The sequence below is a fragment of the Echinops telfairi genome, unplaced genomic scaffold, assembly GCF_000313985.2.
Source record: "Echinops telfairi isolate 266 unplaced genomic scaffold, ASM31398v2 ScPeMD7_7457;HRSCAF=8495, whole genome shotgun sequence".
NCBI lineage: Eukaryota > Metazoa > Chordata > Mammalia > Afrosoricida > Tenrecidae > Echinops > Echinops telfairi.
In genome coordinates, this window is record NW_022111357.1 from 17,631,977 (window position 1) to 17,648,884 (window position 16,908).

The window sequence follows — 16,908 nt, forward strand, 5'->3', positions numbered from 1 at the left end:
TGACATGTGGTGTGTATTGCACATTTACCAGCATATACAGTTTTGATTAGCCTCATTTCAAGCCCCAACAGTCACATAGATCTAGTGGCTACTTCTGGCCAGCCCAGGTCTTGGCTTTGTTAGCAGGACTGAATAAGCAGTGTTATGCACTTTCATCACTAGGTTCATGCCCAGGTCCCATCACCAGGTCCAGTTGTATTTTTTGGGGTTGCAAATGGTCATTGATAATCATGACTTAAAGCCATTATTTCATTAAATATTTATAAAATGATGTTAGTGCTATAGTCACAGTCAGTTCCCACGCATATCAACCCTATGTACAGCAGAAAGAAACACTGCCCTGCCCTGCACCATCCTCACAGTTGTTCCTATGCATGAGTCATTGTAGCCACTGTGTCAATGATGGGCCTGTGTTTCCCTCACTACCGCTTTACTATACCAAGCATGTTGTCCTTCTCCAGGGACTGGTCTCTCCCTACATGTCCAAAGACCATGAGACAAAGTCTCACCATCCTTGTCGCTAAGGAGCACTCTGGTCATATTTCTTCCAAGACAGATTTGTTTGTCCTTTTAGCAATTCATGGTACTTTTGATCATTTCTTCGTCAGCACCACATTTCAAATTTATCAATTCTTTGATCTTCCTTATTCATTGTCCAACTTTCACTTGTCTCTGGGGCAATTGAAAATACTCTGGCTTGAGTCAGGCACACCTTAGTCCTCAGAGTAACATTCTTGCTTTTCAATACTCAAAGAGGTCTTGGTAGCAGATTTACCCAATGCAATTTGTCTTTTGATCTCTTGACTGCTGCTTCCGTGAGCATTGGTTGTGAATCCAAGCAAGACAAATCCTTGACACTTTCAGTTTTCTTTCTCTCATGATGTTACCTTTTAGTCCAGCTGTGAGGACTTGGGTCTTTACATTGAGTAGCAGCCAGTACTTAAGGCTGCGTTCCTAGATTTTTATCAGCAAGTGCTTCAAGTCCTCCTCAACTTCTAACAAGCAAACTTGTGTCACCTGCATATCATAGGTTATTAATAAGCCGCTCTCCAATATTTTTTTTTTAGTTTTATTGGCACATAATCCATATATCATACAATTCAATAGTTCAGTCATATCAAGAATATATCATTACTCTAGTCAATTTTAGAACATTTCCCCCCCTCTTTTTCATGGATAAATCGCTTTTAAAACAAGTTGTTTAATCACAATCAGTTCGAATGCTCCCACCCTCCTCCCGCATACATTGTTCCCCAAGCCCCTTCACCCTCTGTAGCTCCCACCCCTGACTCCTACTTCCCTTCTAAATCCTTGCCTCAGTTATTATCTCTGTGGCCTTTCTCCAATCTTGATGCCACATTCTTCTTTATACAATCCAGTTTCTTTGATTATTTTTGTAACATACAAACTGAATAAATACAGGAGAGGATGCATCCGTGATGCACACTTTTCCTGATTTTAAACCATGTGGTATTCCCTTATTCTGTTTACACAGTTGCCTTATGGTCCATAAGCACAATGAAGTTTCCTGGAATTCCCATTCTTCTTAATCTATCCATAGTTTGTTATGATCCACACAGTCAAATGCCTTGGCATCATCACAAAACACAATTTACGAAATACTAATACTCATATTCTATCATTTGTTCTTCCTTTGTTAGCTTTTTACTTGAGTAAAGAAAAATTTCCCCATATCAGTATTTTGGTTACCCTTAAGTTTGATAATAAAGGAGAAACAGGATAAAAATAATTTACTCTTTTCTTTTTATCCTTTTATTACTAGTTTTTCAAATGATTAGTTGGCTCTCTGGGATACTCCAAAATTTTATTTCTCTCTTTTTTTAAAACATCATTTGAACTTGTGATTTTAACATATATGATGTGTTCCAATCTATTACAAATATTCTTACTTAGGTTCAAGTTGTTCCCCCTCTGACCATTGGGAGCCTTTTCAAGCTGACTCTGGGTTGCTTGCATAGTTGTTGATAGTGTTTTTTGCTTTCTGCTATCAGGTGTTTCAGACTCACTTGCACATTTTCTGTCCTTTCTGCAAAGATCTCTGGGTCCTTCTAGTGTGTTGTACTTAGAGACCACATTCTTGGCTTCCTAATTGTGTAGATGAAGAAAAAACTGAAGCCCTGAGAAGAGGTGATTTAATTAGGGTCACAGATTTTGTAGCAGAATCTGGCATAGAACCCTCACCCCCTGGTTTTTATCTCTGTGGCATTGCCGTTCTGTCTTGCTTCCTCTACCTCATTTCTAGGCCAGGTGGTTTAACTACATTTGAGCTCCTACTCTAGGCCATGGAGTGAGGGGAATAGGTTTTGTGGGTGATCATTGGAGGTACAATCAAACCTCATTAATTTGGGCTAATTGGGGGATATCCTAGTGAGAGTACTGTATGTTGTTTTTCTTCAGGAGCATCTGTTACCTCTGAGTTCATACAGGAACTGAAACTAGGCTAATAGTGTTACGGGGTTATTTTGCCTAGTAGTGGTCCTAGTACCTGGTTTAATGAATACCTGAGAATGATGTGCAATTTAACTTTAATTGTATGTAAATTAAACTCCTGAAATGCTTAAAAACAGCTCATTAAACATTTCTCCCTGTAACCTTATTTGCATTGTTTCTTTAGCTAGACTTTTCTGTGTTAGAGAAGAGTAAACTTCAGCTCAGGTCTGAATTTATTTCAAATTTCAATTGTATAGAGTCCACATTAATAAAATATATCCATACAATTCTAAGAAGAATATTTTAGAAAGTGCAAAGGAAGGGCATCAGAAATCCAGACGTTTGGCAGTTTAGTTAATGAACACAGGTCTTTGCATCTAAAAGTAAACTGCTTTTCAGTGGCAAAGAGCGTCCAGAATTTTCATTCACTTACCTCAAAATTAATGTCACTTATAGTTTACTGTTGCCTACTGGCTCTGTGTCCCACAGTAACTCATTTGACTTCTCTTAGCCTTAATTTCCTCATCTATAGGTAGGGGACAGATGAGGCTTTCTACTCTTTAAAAAGCTACAATCTCAGAAACTTATAGGAGAAGTTCTACTCTGTCCTATAGGGTTGCTATGAGTCAGAATCAACTCAGTGGCAGCAAGTTTTGTTTGTTTGAGAGAGGTCATTATAACTAAAAAATCAACAAAATGAAAAGACAGATTCGGAGAAATTTTAAAATTTTAATTTAATTTAATTTAATTTTTTTGAAAAATTTTTTATTTTAAAGATCATTGTATCAGGTGCTCTTATAACAATCCATACATCCTTTACAAATCTGGTTAGACCAGAGGATGTACACTGGTGCAGATAGGAACTGGAAACACGGAATCCAGGGTGGATGATCCCTTTAGGACCAGTGGTGTGAGTGGCGATACTGGGAGGGCGGAGGGAGGGTAGGGTGGAAAGGGGGAACTGATTACAAGGATCTACATATAACCTCCTTCCTGGGGGACAGACAATAGAAAAGTGGGTGAAGGGAGACATCGGACAGGGCAAGATAGGACAAAATAATAATTTATAAATTATCAAGGGTTCATGAAGGAGAAGGAGGCGGGGAGGGAGGGGAAAAATGAGCTGCTGATGGCAGGGGCTTAAGTGGAGAGCAAATGTTTTGAGAATGATGAGGGCAATGAATGTACAAATGTGCTTTACACAGTTGATGTTTGTATGGATTGTGGTAAGAGTTGTATGAGCCCCTAATAAAATGATTTAAAACAAAAAACAAAAAAAACCGATCCATACATCAGTTGTATCAAGCATATTGGTACATATGTTGCCTACATTATTTTCTAAATTTTAAAAAATTTTTATTATATTTTTTCTAAATTTTACTTTCTATGTGAGCCCTTGGTTTCAGCTCTTCTTTTTAACCTTCCTCCGCCCCTCCTACCCATGTGACTGCTTGATAAATTATAAATTATTTTCAAATTATACACCAAATTGGGAGAAAATTTGGGGGTTTTAGGAACCATACGATAAGTTTAATAAACAGAATACGAGGGGTACCAAGAAAACCCCTGGAATTGTGCTGAGCAAAGCAGAGCTTTCGTAGTATGTATGTTTCCCACTAGGTGAGCATCAAGAAATTTGTTGTGAGTTAGTGCACCCAGTGACGTCACCTGGGGCATTCTCTCTGGTCACAGTGAATTTTTTCATAAAAGCAGTTTTGCCCACACCTCATTTTTGTGATGGCCAATTATTTATTTTAAATCATTTTATTGGGGGCTCATATGACTTATAACAATCCATCCATCCATCCATTGTGTCAAGCACATTTGTACATTTGTGGTCCTCATCATTCTCAAAACATTTGCTTTCTACTTGAGCCCTTGGCATCAGCTCCTCATTTTCCCCAGCCCTCCCCGACCCCCCTCACAAACCCTTGATAATTTATAAGTTATTATTATTTTGACATATCTTACACTGTCGACATCTCCCTTCACCCACTTTTCTGTTGTCCGTCCCCCAGGGAGGAGGCTATATGTAGATCCTTGTAATTGGTTCCCCCTTTCTACCCCATCTTCCCTCCACCCACCTGGTATCGCCACTCATACCACTGGTCCTGAAGGGATCATCTGTCCTCGATTCCCTGTGTTTCCATTTCCTAGAATTAGGATCATGATAGTGGTGGGGAGGAAGCATTAAAGAACTAGAGGAAAGTTGTATGTTTCATCATTGCTACACTGCACCCTGACTGGTTCGTCCCCTCCCCATGACCCTTCTGTAAGGGGATGTCCAGTTGCCTACAGATGGACTTTGGGTCCCCAATCTGCACTGCCCCTCATTCACAATGATATTATTTTTTTTGTTCTATGGTGCCTGATACCTGATCCCTTCGGCACCTCGTGATTACACAGGCTGGTGTGCTTCTTTCATGTGGCCTTTGTTGCTTCTGAGCTAGATGGCCACTTGTTTACCTTCAAGCCTTTAAGACCCCAGGTGCTCTAGTCTATCTTTTTGATAGCTGGACACCATCAGCTTTCTTCACCACAATTGCTTATGCACCCATTTGTCTTCAGCAATCATGTTGGAAAGGTGAGCAGAATGACAGTTTAATAGAACAAAGTGTTCTTGCATTGAGTGAGTACTTGAGTGGGGGCCCAGTGTCCGTGATGGTCGATTTAAAAGGACAATGTGCAACTGTGAAATTTTGTTTACTGGTCAGGAAAAATGTTGCATAAACTGTTGTGATGTTCAACACAGCTTAAAAAGACAGTGCTATTGGATAAACTCAAGTGTACGAATGGTTTTCTTGTTTCAAAAAAGGTGAAATGTTGATTGACAACAGACCTCATTCTAGATGCCCACCAACTTCTCGAACAGATGAAAATGTTGACTTGTGCATTGGAGTTAATTCCACCAGGTCAGACTGTTAACCTACTTTTTAATTTAGAGGTTCTGAAAAGATTGTGTAACAGTGTGTGACCAAAAAAGCTTTATTCGTGGCAGATGGGACTGGTTTTGCCACCATGACATTGCACCTGTTCACGTAGCCATCTCAGTGTGCCAGTTTTTGGTGAAAAAAAGTATGCCTCTCTTGCCCCACGCACCTGACACACCTAATCTACCTCCTTGTGACGTCTTTTTGTTTCTGTGAATGAAGAGGGACAGCGATTTGACAACATAGAAGAGGTAAAGAAAAAAATGGAAGATGCTGTCAGCCATCTAAACAGATGAGTCTGAAAATGTTTCCAAGAATGGAATCACAGATTTGACATTAAGTGTAATTAAGAGTACTTTGAAGGTGATAAGGTTGTTTTGTAAAAAAAAAAAATTCAAATACACAGCTTTGGGAAAAAAATTCCAATTTTTTTGGGAGGGACACCCCCTCATACATTAATACTTCTACAGCTTAGCAGCAAAAAGACAAACAACCAGTCTGACATTGGACAAGAACTTGAATAGCTATTTCACCAAAGAGGATGAGGTGCCTGAAAAAAATGCGAGAAGTCAAATAAAATTGAAACCTCAAATAGAACCTCTGCTATTCAGTCAACCTTAAAGGACAAGGTAGAATTGCCCCTTAGGATTTCAAAGGCAGTAAGTCTTTGTGGAAGCTGATTGTGACACCCCATTCCTAATGGAGCTCCTGGTGGTTTCCACTAACCACCTACTGGCTTCCACTGTCAACTTTAACCACTGTGTCACCAGGGCTCGCTCATTAGTCATTAAACCCAAACCCCAACCATTGCCATTAGGGTTTGAACTGCTGGTATGTACAAATGTGCTTGATACAATTGATACATGAATTGTTGTAAGAGCCCCCAATAAAATGATTAGATAAATAAATAACAACAAACCCCAAATGTCCAGCTTCACCCAAATTACTGTAGCACTCCATCATCTCTGATCCCAACTAATCTCCCTTCCTAGAGTATTCATCCTTGTATCTTTGGCTTCAATACTTTTGCTATAACACCTCACAGGACTCATAAGCAATCCTAACAGGTATGTGGCTTATTGGAAAGTAAACAATTAACTTCAAAGTAACATGAACAACAGGTTATACTTCCTAATTAAGGACATCTGCCAGCAAGACAGGTCTCAGCTTCTTCTCCCTGTGCCTGAAGGTGGGCATGTGCTTTTTGGATGTGCCTGCCTGTAAGTTGGTTCTCACTCAGGCCTCTGCCATCAGCCTCCTCCTGGACCTGTCTTGAAATCGCAGTTGAGCAGGTGTTACAGCTCTTTTGGCTTCATCATCAAGTGTACCCAGAAGCACCCACTCAGCAGCCAGCCTCCTGATTGCAGGCACTCAGTTCTTGCTCTGTGAGTTAGGAAGCCCACTGCAGCTGTCTCACATTGGTCTGATTTTTGCCACTTGTATCAGCTCTCGTTACCTTTTATAGCGCTTAACATCTAGGTCTAGGATATTCTCAGTGCAGGGGCCCCAGACTTAAAGGATGTCCTCTGTTCCAGGTTTTTCTTGATGGTTTTACAGTGAGGGTCCCTCACGCTCAGCCCCTTTGTAAGTCTAGTCATTCCATCAAGGCCCCACGTGGATCAGTGTCCTTGGTTGGCATAAGCGTTTTATTTGCATAGTAAACTGTTCAGTCCCTTTTCAAGATTGGCCTAGAAAGCATCTTGGCAAAACCATAAACCCAGGGCCAGAAAGGCCACATAAAAGAATAAATTAAGTTGCGAATTGAAAACGTCATCTATTTGCTAATTTGAATGTAAAATGGTGTAGCCATTGAGAAGACAGTTCCTCAAAATTTAAATTGTAGAACTACCATATGATGACTCTCAACCCTAGATATAAACCAAAAGTATTGAAAGCAGAAATATGTGTATGCCATATTTACTGCAGCACTTTCCATGGTAGCTAAAATGTAGAAACAACCTAAATGACCATCCATAGATGAATGATTGTGATTATACACAAACAATGGGATATTACTCAGCCCATAAAGAGAAATGAAGTCCTGATACATGCCACAACATGGGAAGACTTAGAAACATTGTTGGGTGCTGTGGAGTTGGTTCTAACTCATAGCAACCCTACACAACAGAATAAAATGCCATCAGGTCCTGCGCTATCCTCACAATTGTTCTTGTGTTAGAGCCCATTGTTGCAGCCATTGTGTCAGTCCATCTAGCAATGCAACACGTTTTGCTGTTTCGTGAGCATTGATTGTGGAGCCAAGCAAGATGAAATCCTTGACCACTGCAATCTTTTCTCCATTGATCATGATATTACCTATTGGTCCACTTATGAGGATTTTTCTTTACTTTGAGTGGTAATCCGTACTGGAGGCTCCAGTCTTTGATCTTCATCAGCAAGTGCTTCAAGTCCTCCTCACTTTCAGCAGAGAAATACGTCAGTAACAAAAGGACAAATGTGAGTCTATGTACACTTATGAAATAAAGCATATGTGTAGAGACCAAAGTTAATTAGTGGTTACCACGAGTAGAAAAGAGGAGGGTATTAGAAACTGATTGTACAATTTTTCTTGACGTGATTGAATTATGGAATGATATGTAAGTATTAAATCCCAATTAATTTTTTTTTTTTAAATAGGAGGGTAAGGGGTGACAGCCTTTGCTTACTGGCCCTGAGTTTCTGTTACTGATGATGAAATAATTTGGAAACATGATGATGGCTGCATAATGCGATGAACATAACCAATGTCACAGAATTGTACTCGTACATGTTAAAAATGTTGAATTGGCAAATGTTTTGTTATGTATGATGGTAGGTAAAAAAGCATTGCTCTAAAATTATAGAAACTTTATTAAATAAAAATAGCAAAATTGAAGTTATTGCTTCTAAACATATCCAACATCTAGGTCTATGTCCTTCTGAAGGCGGTTCCATCTCTGTAACCCTCCCTTGAGGAATTCTGCCCCCTTTTTATATTTGCACCACTTCCAAACAGCCATTTTGACATCCCAAAGGACTCAAAACATCCTTTTAAGTGTTCTTTGAGTTTTGGGAACAGAAGGAAATGTGATGGACAAGATTAGGTTCTGAAGGGGCAAGATCTAGTTTCCCAATGAAAATGTCATAGGACAGCCCTGGCTACCCTCAAAGACTAAGCAGCCAAATTGTGATGGGGAGAAATTCCTTAACGTACCTTTCCTGCTCTTTCTTTCACCAATAGAGTTTTCTTACAACTTGTTCATAATAAGAAACAAAACTTCTTTATAGTTGCTCCTTTGAAATCACAAAACAGTTGCCATACCACCATCTGAGCTGACTTTCCTGCCTTTCAGCAGGAAGCCACTGTTTTGATTGGGTGTTTTTTTTAAGGTACCCTAATGAGGACAAGACAAATGCATTACTGAGAGAATTTGTTTGTACCATGCACTGGTTGAAAACACATGTTCCAAATGGTTTCTGTTTGGAATAACCCACGTATATGTGAATTAGAGTCCTAGCAGCAATACTTTTTTACTTGTGTGTGTGTGTGTTTCCTCTTGTAGATTTTTGACACACACATACACAATTGAGAATAGCATATATTTTTTTAATCTTACAGGCTGCCTGTAATATTCAAATCAACTAATCATATGTGTGATAAGATTATTAGAATGTATATTACGATGGCTTCGATGCACTAATATACACTAATGTTTAGACATATGGCGGCAGGAGGAGGAGATTCATGAACTTTGTGGCTGTTTTATTGCAGACGTATAGTTCTCACATCTCAAGTACCACTGTACTTTTTATAGCCTACTACCACTACTAATCTGAGGATGTTGCATTACCAAGAAAGGTTATATTTAGTATACTATGTTTAAGAAATGTTGACTATATGTAATATATTTTATAGAGCTTTTCATAAAAATAGTGTCTAAAGAGTTACTTCCTGTGTTAGTCCAGGTTGACTAGAGAAACAAATTCATAGACACTCATGTGTAAAGAAAGAGCTTTATATAAAAGAGTAATTGTATACTGGTATTAGCCCATATATCCAGTATCCGTCTGTAAATTCCTCTTCAGACTCACGTAACACATGTGATGACACCGAGTATAGGAAAATCTTGTGGATCCAGTGGTGGTGGAAGCATCTTAGTGTTGGTGTGGGTCACCATGTGGCTTCTCCTGCTCCAAGGCTGTGGGTGCCATCAGCTTAGTTCTATGTGGCTTGTCAACAGGAATGTCTCATGGGGAGACATGTGTGTCCCGCCTTCAGAGAGCTATTTATCTCCAGAGCCCCTCCAAATGAGGTCATCAAGCTACAACCTGATTGACAGGCTAAACTCCACCCTTCACTGTTAATAGTCAAGTTGGCACCAGATTATCTTACAATTCTACCTTATGTGGCAAGTGTCATTCCATCAAAGAAGTTGGCACTTGCATTATGCTAGCTACTGTTAAAAAATTTAAGTGTATATATATACATATATATATATACGTATACAGTGAACCCTCGTTTATCGCGGTTAATTGGTTCTAGACCCTACCGTGATAAATGAAATTCCGCGAAGTAGGATTCCTTATTTGTAAATCAAATATTTTCGTAGTTAGAGCATAGAGGACATGAAAAAACACCCTTTAGTCACCATTACACTCGTTATTACCCAATTTATTAAACGAAAAAGGGAAAATACAGTAAAACATTTTGGATGTTACAATTATCATTTATTATTTATTATATTATTTATGGCATCTAGTTTACAGTATTACATATTTCACATACAGTATTATTATACATAGTTCTTACAAATACTGTAATCAATAGCCTATGAAATGACTTAAGGGATGTACTCTACAGGTGGGTCGCCGTCTTTTTCCTCTGAAGGAGCGGGTGTAGGCAGTGGGTGCTGTTACGCAAAAACCGCGATAGAGTGAAGCCGCGGAAGTCGAAGCGCGAAGTAGCGAGGGTTCACTGTATATATATTTTAAAATATATATCTATATATATTTTTAAGTGTATACTTACTCTTTATTTCATCCAGCTTACAGATGGGAAAACTGATGTGGTAGGACATGATCATTACTTTATTATAATTGAATTTTATTTACCATGGATTCTTGTTTATATAGTACACAAACTTTTTCCCTTCTGTCAACAGACATCAGGCTTCTACCTGATACATTTTCATCTCTTGACCAAGATGACTTGAGAATAGAAAAGTTGGCACAACGGTTAAGCACTTGGCTGCTAATAGAAAGGTCAGTGGTCCTGACCTATTGGCAGTTCCAAGGGAGGAAAGACCTGGCCATCGGCTCCCAGAAAGGCTACAACCCCGGGAAACGTCCTTCTTATCCAGTTCTTATCCGTCTTCAAGAATCGCCGTACTTCTTCAGAATCCAGTTAACTGCAAAGAGCAACATTTAACCTTAAGCTCTAGTTAAACACATCCTCCCAAGGAAAATAACCATGTCCAAATAATTTTTATCAAACTTTGAAGATACAACTTAGGGTAATAGAGTCAGTTTTAAGTTCTTCTTTTCCATGCCATTGCCCCCATTAAAAGAAGGTGACTGTATGACTTAAATTTTAATTTCTGCCTTCTTGGCATGAGTGTCTACTAAAAAGACCTTGAATGTTATGCTTTTCTTTCATTTTTTTCTTCATTGTCAGCAAGAGTCAGAATGAACCTTTCATTTGAGATTTTGCGCTCCAGCAAATTCTGTTCATCTTTCTATCCACTTATCCAGTATTTTATGAAGGGGTGATGGATGTCAAAAATGCTTCTCAGACCCCAGGATTTAAAAGATAGTACAAACAATCAGTCCCCATTAGAAGTGGAATGTGGGATTGGTGCTATCAAAGAGACTAATACAGTACTTTAGGGGTAGACTAGTTTGTACTGTTACCTTGGCTTATGTTGTTGGTGTTTTGCTGGAGGTTATATACCATTGGTATTGCAAATGCAGGCATCGGCACCATGTTTCAGTAGAGCTTCTAGACTAATACAGACTAGGAAAAGGGATATGGTAATCTATTTACAGAATTACTCGGTGGAAATCTTATGAATAGAAAGGAACACTGTCTGCTGGCAGATAAGCCCCTCATTTTGGAAGACACTTAAAATACAACTAGGGAAGAGCTGCCTTCCTGAAGTACAGTCACTGTCTGCTTCACTGTGGATGCAGTAAAGCTTTCAGGGTTTCCATTTGCTGGTGTGGCAAAACTCAAAATGAGAAGAAACAGCTGCAAACATCTAGTAGTAATTGAAGTGCGGAATGTACAAAGTATGATTCTAGGAAAATTGGAAGTCATCAGATATAAAATAGAGGGTATAAAGATCGATACCCTAGGCAGTAGTGAACTGAAATGGACTGGTACTAGCCATTTTGAGTCAGGCAGGTCATATATGGTCTCCTATGCCACGGATGACAAATTAAATAGGTACGAGGGGGTAACCCCCCCAACTGGAATTTTTTTCAAAGCTATGTGTTTATTTTTTTTTTTTTTTTTTACAAACAATCTATCGCCTTCAAAGTATTCTCCATTACACTTAATACATTTGTCAAATCTGTGACTCCATTCTCAAAAACATTTTCAAACTCATCTGTTTGGATGGCTAACAGCACCTCCCCCCCTTTTTTCCCCACCTCGTCTACATTAAATTGCTGTCCTTTCATGTCCGTCTTTGTTTATGTGTGTGTGGGAGGGAAAGAAGTTGCATGGAGCAAGGTCAGGTGAGTAAAGTGCATGGAGCAAGAGAGGCATGCTGCTTATTTGCCAAAAATTGGCGCACTGAGATGGCTGAATGAGCAGGTGCACTGTGGTGGCAAAACCAGTCCCCGTCTACCACAAATCAGGCCTTTTTTGCCCTACACTGTTACACTATCTTTTCAGAATCTCTAAATCAGTGGTTCTCAACCTTCCTAATGCCATGACCCTTTAATACAGTTCCTTATGTTATGGTGACCCCCCAACCATTAAATTATTTTCGTTGCTACTTCATAACTGTGATTTTGTTACTGTTATGAATTGTAATGTAAACATCTGATATGCAGGATGTATTTTCATTGTTACAAATTGAACATAATTAAACATAATTAAAGCATAGTGATTAATCACAAAACAATATGTAATTATATATTGTGAAATATTTGTGTTTTCCGAATGTCTTAGGTCGCGACCCACATGTTGAGAACCGCTGCTCTAAATAGAAAATTTGATTAACAGTCTGACCTGATGGAACGCACTACGAGTAGACATTTTTGCCTTTTAGGAAGTTGACAGATGTCCAGAATGAGGTTTGTCATCAGTCGGCTTTTCACCTTTTCTTTGAAACGAGAAAATCACTCGTACACTTGATTTTTTCCCCATAGTGTTGCTGTCCTTGTAAGCTGTATTCAACATCATAACAGTTTCTCTGTCACCCCCCAAGCAGGAAACAAAATTTCACAGCTGAACACTGCTCTTTTAACATTCCATACATCAATTGTATCAAGCATATTTGTACATATGTTGCCATCATTATTTTCTAAACATTTACTTTCTATTTGAGCCCTTGGTATCAGCTCCTGTTTTCCCTTCCTCCCATACTCGTGACCCCTTGATAAATTATAATTATTATTTTCATATCTTACACTGACCACTATCTCCCTTCATCCACGTTTCTGGTGTTTGTCCCCCTGGAGGGTGTGTGTTATGTGTTGACCATTGTAATCGGGTCCCCCTTCCTCCCCGCATCTCCCCACCTTCCCCCTGCCCTCCTGATTTGCTGTTTCCATTTTTGTCCCAGAGGGGTTTATCTGACCTGGATTCCATGTGTTGTGAGTTCTTATCTGTACAGTGTAGGTGCTCTGGTCTAGCCAGAACTGAAGGGCAGGACTGGGGTCCTGATAGTGAGGGGGTGAGGAAGCCTTAAAGAACCAGAGAAATATTGTGTGTTTCATTGGTCTTATATTCCACCCTGGTTGACTCATCTCTTCCTTGTGACCCTTCTGTGAGGGGATGTTCTATTGTCTACAGATGAGTTTTGGGTCTCTGTTCTGAAACACACCCCCCCCCCCCCTTCATTCACAACAATGTGTTTTGTTTTCGGTCTTCTATCTCCTTTTACTTTCCTCCTGACCCACCATCACACTTGTCCTTCTGCCTCTTGGTAATTCCTCTCAGCTAGATTGCTGCTACTCCAACACCACTGGGATCTCTAAGTCCTCCTCATTGTTGCCTTCAATTCCTTGGTTGTTCCCTTGTCTATGGCATTATTTGATCACTGCTCTTTTTTCCCTGACTCCTCCTCCCCCCAAATTCCTCCGGAACCATCAGGCCTGTTGATCTCTCCTCAGGCTTGCTTCCCATGCTTGTCTCTCAAATTTCTGATCTAACAACAGGAGCACTGGGTGGGTGATTCTGCCAGGACACCATCTTGACTCTCCTCCGCCTGCTGTCCTATTAAACTAACCATCACAAAAAACAAGCTTTGAGTGAAATGCTTTTACGAAAAAATTCATAGTGACCAGAAAGAACCTTCCCAGCTGACACCATTGGGTACACTAACTGAGAATGAGTTGTTCCATACTCTCCTAGCGGGAAAAATGTGAGCTATGCGAGATCTACTCCCCTTAGCGCATTCTGTTTGTTTGTTTGTTTTCGGGGGCGGGGGGTACCCCCTTTAATGGTATGATTTCCATTGACAAACACAACCTTTCAAGATCTGTCCTGAAGTATCCTTATACCTATAGTAAGGAAGGTCACTTAATACAAATGTTTTTAAAATTTACTCACCAAACTACTCATGCCACAGATGAAAAATCTGAAGATTTTTATCAACTTCTGCTATAGTCCGAAATTAATCAAGCATGCAATCAAATGCATTTATAATTCCTGGTGATTGGAATGTAAAATTGGAAAAGAAGAAGGAGGATATGAAAAATATGACCTTGGTGACAGAAATGGTATTGGAGGTCACATGACAGAATATTGCAAGACCAACTAATGTATTGAAAATAACTTTTCAACAATATAAATAGTGACTGTACACCTGGATAGGAGCTCTGGTGGCATAGTGGTTACGAGTTGGGCTGCTAACCAAAAGGTCAGTGGTTCGAAATCACCAGCCACTTCTTGGGAGAAAGATGGGTCTTTCTAGTCCCATAAAGAGTTACTATTCCCATAAAGAGCTACAGTGTCAGAAAGTCACAGGGCCAGTTCTACCATGTCCTATAGGATCGCTATGAGTTGGCATTGATCTGATGGCAACAGGTTTGTGGGTTGTTGTTTTTTCCCCCCCATACACATGGATCTCACTGGCTGGAATACCAGGAATCAAATCAGCTACATCTACATTTGTGGAAAGGGATGATGGAGAAGTTAGAACAAGGCCAGGGTCCAACTGTAGAACAGACCATTAATTACTCATGCAAGTTCAAGTTGAAACGAGAAATTTAAAACCACAAAAGACAAAATTTGACTTTGAGTGTTTCCCACCTAAATTTAGAGACCACCTCAGGAATAGATTTAGTATATTGTACTCCAGTAACTAAAATCCAGATGAGTGGGATCAGTGACAAGCATTTCTATGAGGAAAACAAAATATCATTCTAAATACACGACATCAGCAAAGCAGATGTCAGAAGAAACTCTGAAAACTTGATCTTGAAGGCAGAGTAACTAAAAAGCAAATGGAAGAAATGAAGTAAACTAGTTGAACAGAAGAGTACAAAGGTGACTCAAAACTATTAAAATGAAATGTGCAAAAACCTAGAATTAAAAAACCAGAAGGAAAGAACACTCAGCATTTCTCAAGCTTCAAAGAACTGAAGAAAAAAAATCATAGCCTTGCATTGCAATATTGAAGGATTCTTTGGGCAAAATAGTGGACAATGCAGGGAGCGTCAAAAGAAGAGGGAATATAGAGTCACTGTACCCAAAAGGCACTGGTTGATGTTAAGTCATTTCAAGAGGTAGTAGCATGATTAAGAATTGAAGGTATTGAAAGAAGTCCTAACTGCACTGCATTAGTGAACAACAAGACTCTAGGAATTGATGGAATACCAAGTGAGATGTTTCAACAAATGAATGCAATACTGGAAGTGTCCACTGATCTATGTAAAAAAATTTGGAAGACAACTATTCTGCCAACTAACCAGAAGAGATCCATGTATGTATTTCAAAGAAAGGTAGTGCCACAAAATGTGGAAATTATTGAATATGATTAATGTGTTAGTCTGGGTTGATTAGAGAAACAGTCATAGCCACTTAAGTGTGTAAGAGAGAACTTTATGTCAAAGAGCAATTGTACATTAAGAAAACATCCCAGTCCAGTCCAGATCAAGTCTGTAAGTCCAATATTAGCCCATATGTCCTATACCAGTCTGTAAATTCCTCTTCACTCAACACATGCAGTGATGCCAAGTGTGGGAAGTTTACAGGCCAGTGGGTGGAAAGTCTTTTGGATCCAGTGGTGATGGAAGCATCTTAGCGCTGGTTCGGGTCGCCATGTGGCTCCTCCAGCTCTAAGGCTCTGGCTACCATCAGCATAGTTCCATGTAGCTTGTCAACAGGAATGTCTTGCAGGCAGAGGAAGCAGAGAGTGTGTGTCCCACCTCCAGCTAGCTATTTATCTCCTTAATGCCTCCACATGAAGTCATCAAGCTGTCACCTGGTTGACAGGCTAAACTCCACCCCTTCACTCTTAATAGTCTCAAGTTGGCACCAGATCATGTAACTACCACAATTAATAAAGTACATTTTATTGGAAATAAGTAAAAAACACACTTCAACCGGGAGCTTCCAGAAATTCAAGTTGGATTCAGAAGAGGCTATGAAACAAGGAATATAATTTGTTGATGTCATGTGGATCTTGGCTAAAACTAAAGAATACCAGAAAGATGTTTGCCTGTGCTTTATTGACTATGCTTTTTCCTCTGGATCATAACAAATTATGGATAGTACTGTGAAGAATGGGAACACTTCATTGTACATGTATAGAATCTATACATAGACCGACCAAGAGGCAGTCGTTTGAACAGAGCAAGGGGATACTGTGTTGTTTTTTTTTGATACTGTGTTGTTTAAAACCAGGAAAACTGTGTCTCATGGTTGTATCCTTTCACCACACTAATTCAGTCTGTATGCTAAGCAAATAATCTGAGAAGCTGGACTATATGAAGAAGGAAACAGCATCAGGATTGGAGAAAGATTCATTAACAACCTCCTATATGCAGAAGAAAACAACCTTGTTTGCTGAAAGTGAAGAGGACTTGAAATACTTACTGATGAAGATCAAAGATTACAGTGTTTGGTATGGCTTACATTTCAACATGAGGAAAACCAAAATCCTCACAACTGGATCAACATGCAGCATTATGATAAATGGAGAGAAGATTGAGGATCTTATTTTACTTGGATCTAAAATCAACCCCGATGGAAGTAACAGCCAAGAGATCAAATAATGTTGGGCAAACTGACTGCAGCAGATATCTTTGAAGAGTTAAAGAGCAGAGCTGTCACTTTGAGGACTAGGGTTCCCCTGACTCAAGCCAGGGGATT

General features: G+C 39.5%; 1 protein-coding gene and 1 pseudogene across 1 annotated transcript in view; both read left to right on the forward strand.

Moving 5' to 3' along the window:
* Positions 1 to 16,908, forward strand: part of LOC101649288 — a 52,268-nt pseudogene that overhangs the window by 8,662 nt on the left and 26,698 nt on the right.
* Positions 7,800 to 16,908, forward strand: part of WASF2 (WASP family member 2) — a 59,111-nt gene continuing 50,002 nt past the window's right edge. The window contains exons 1-2 of the mRNA XM_045298918.1: positions 7,800 to 7,838; positions 10,523 to 10,622. The gene's annotated coding sequence lies outside the window, so the exon portion shown is untranslated. The remainder of the gene's footprint in view (positions 7,839 to 10,522; positions 10,623 to 16,908) is intronic.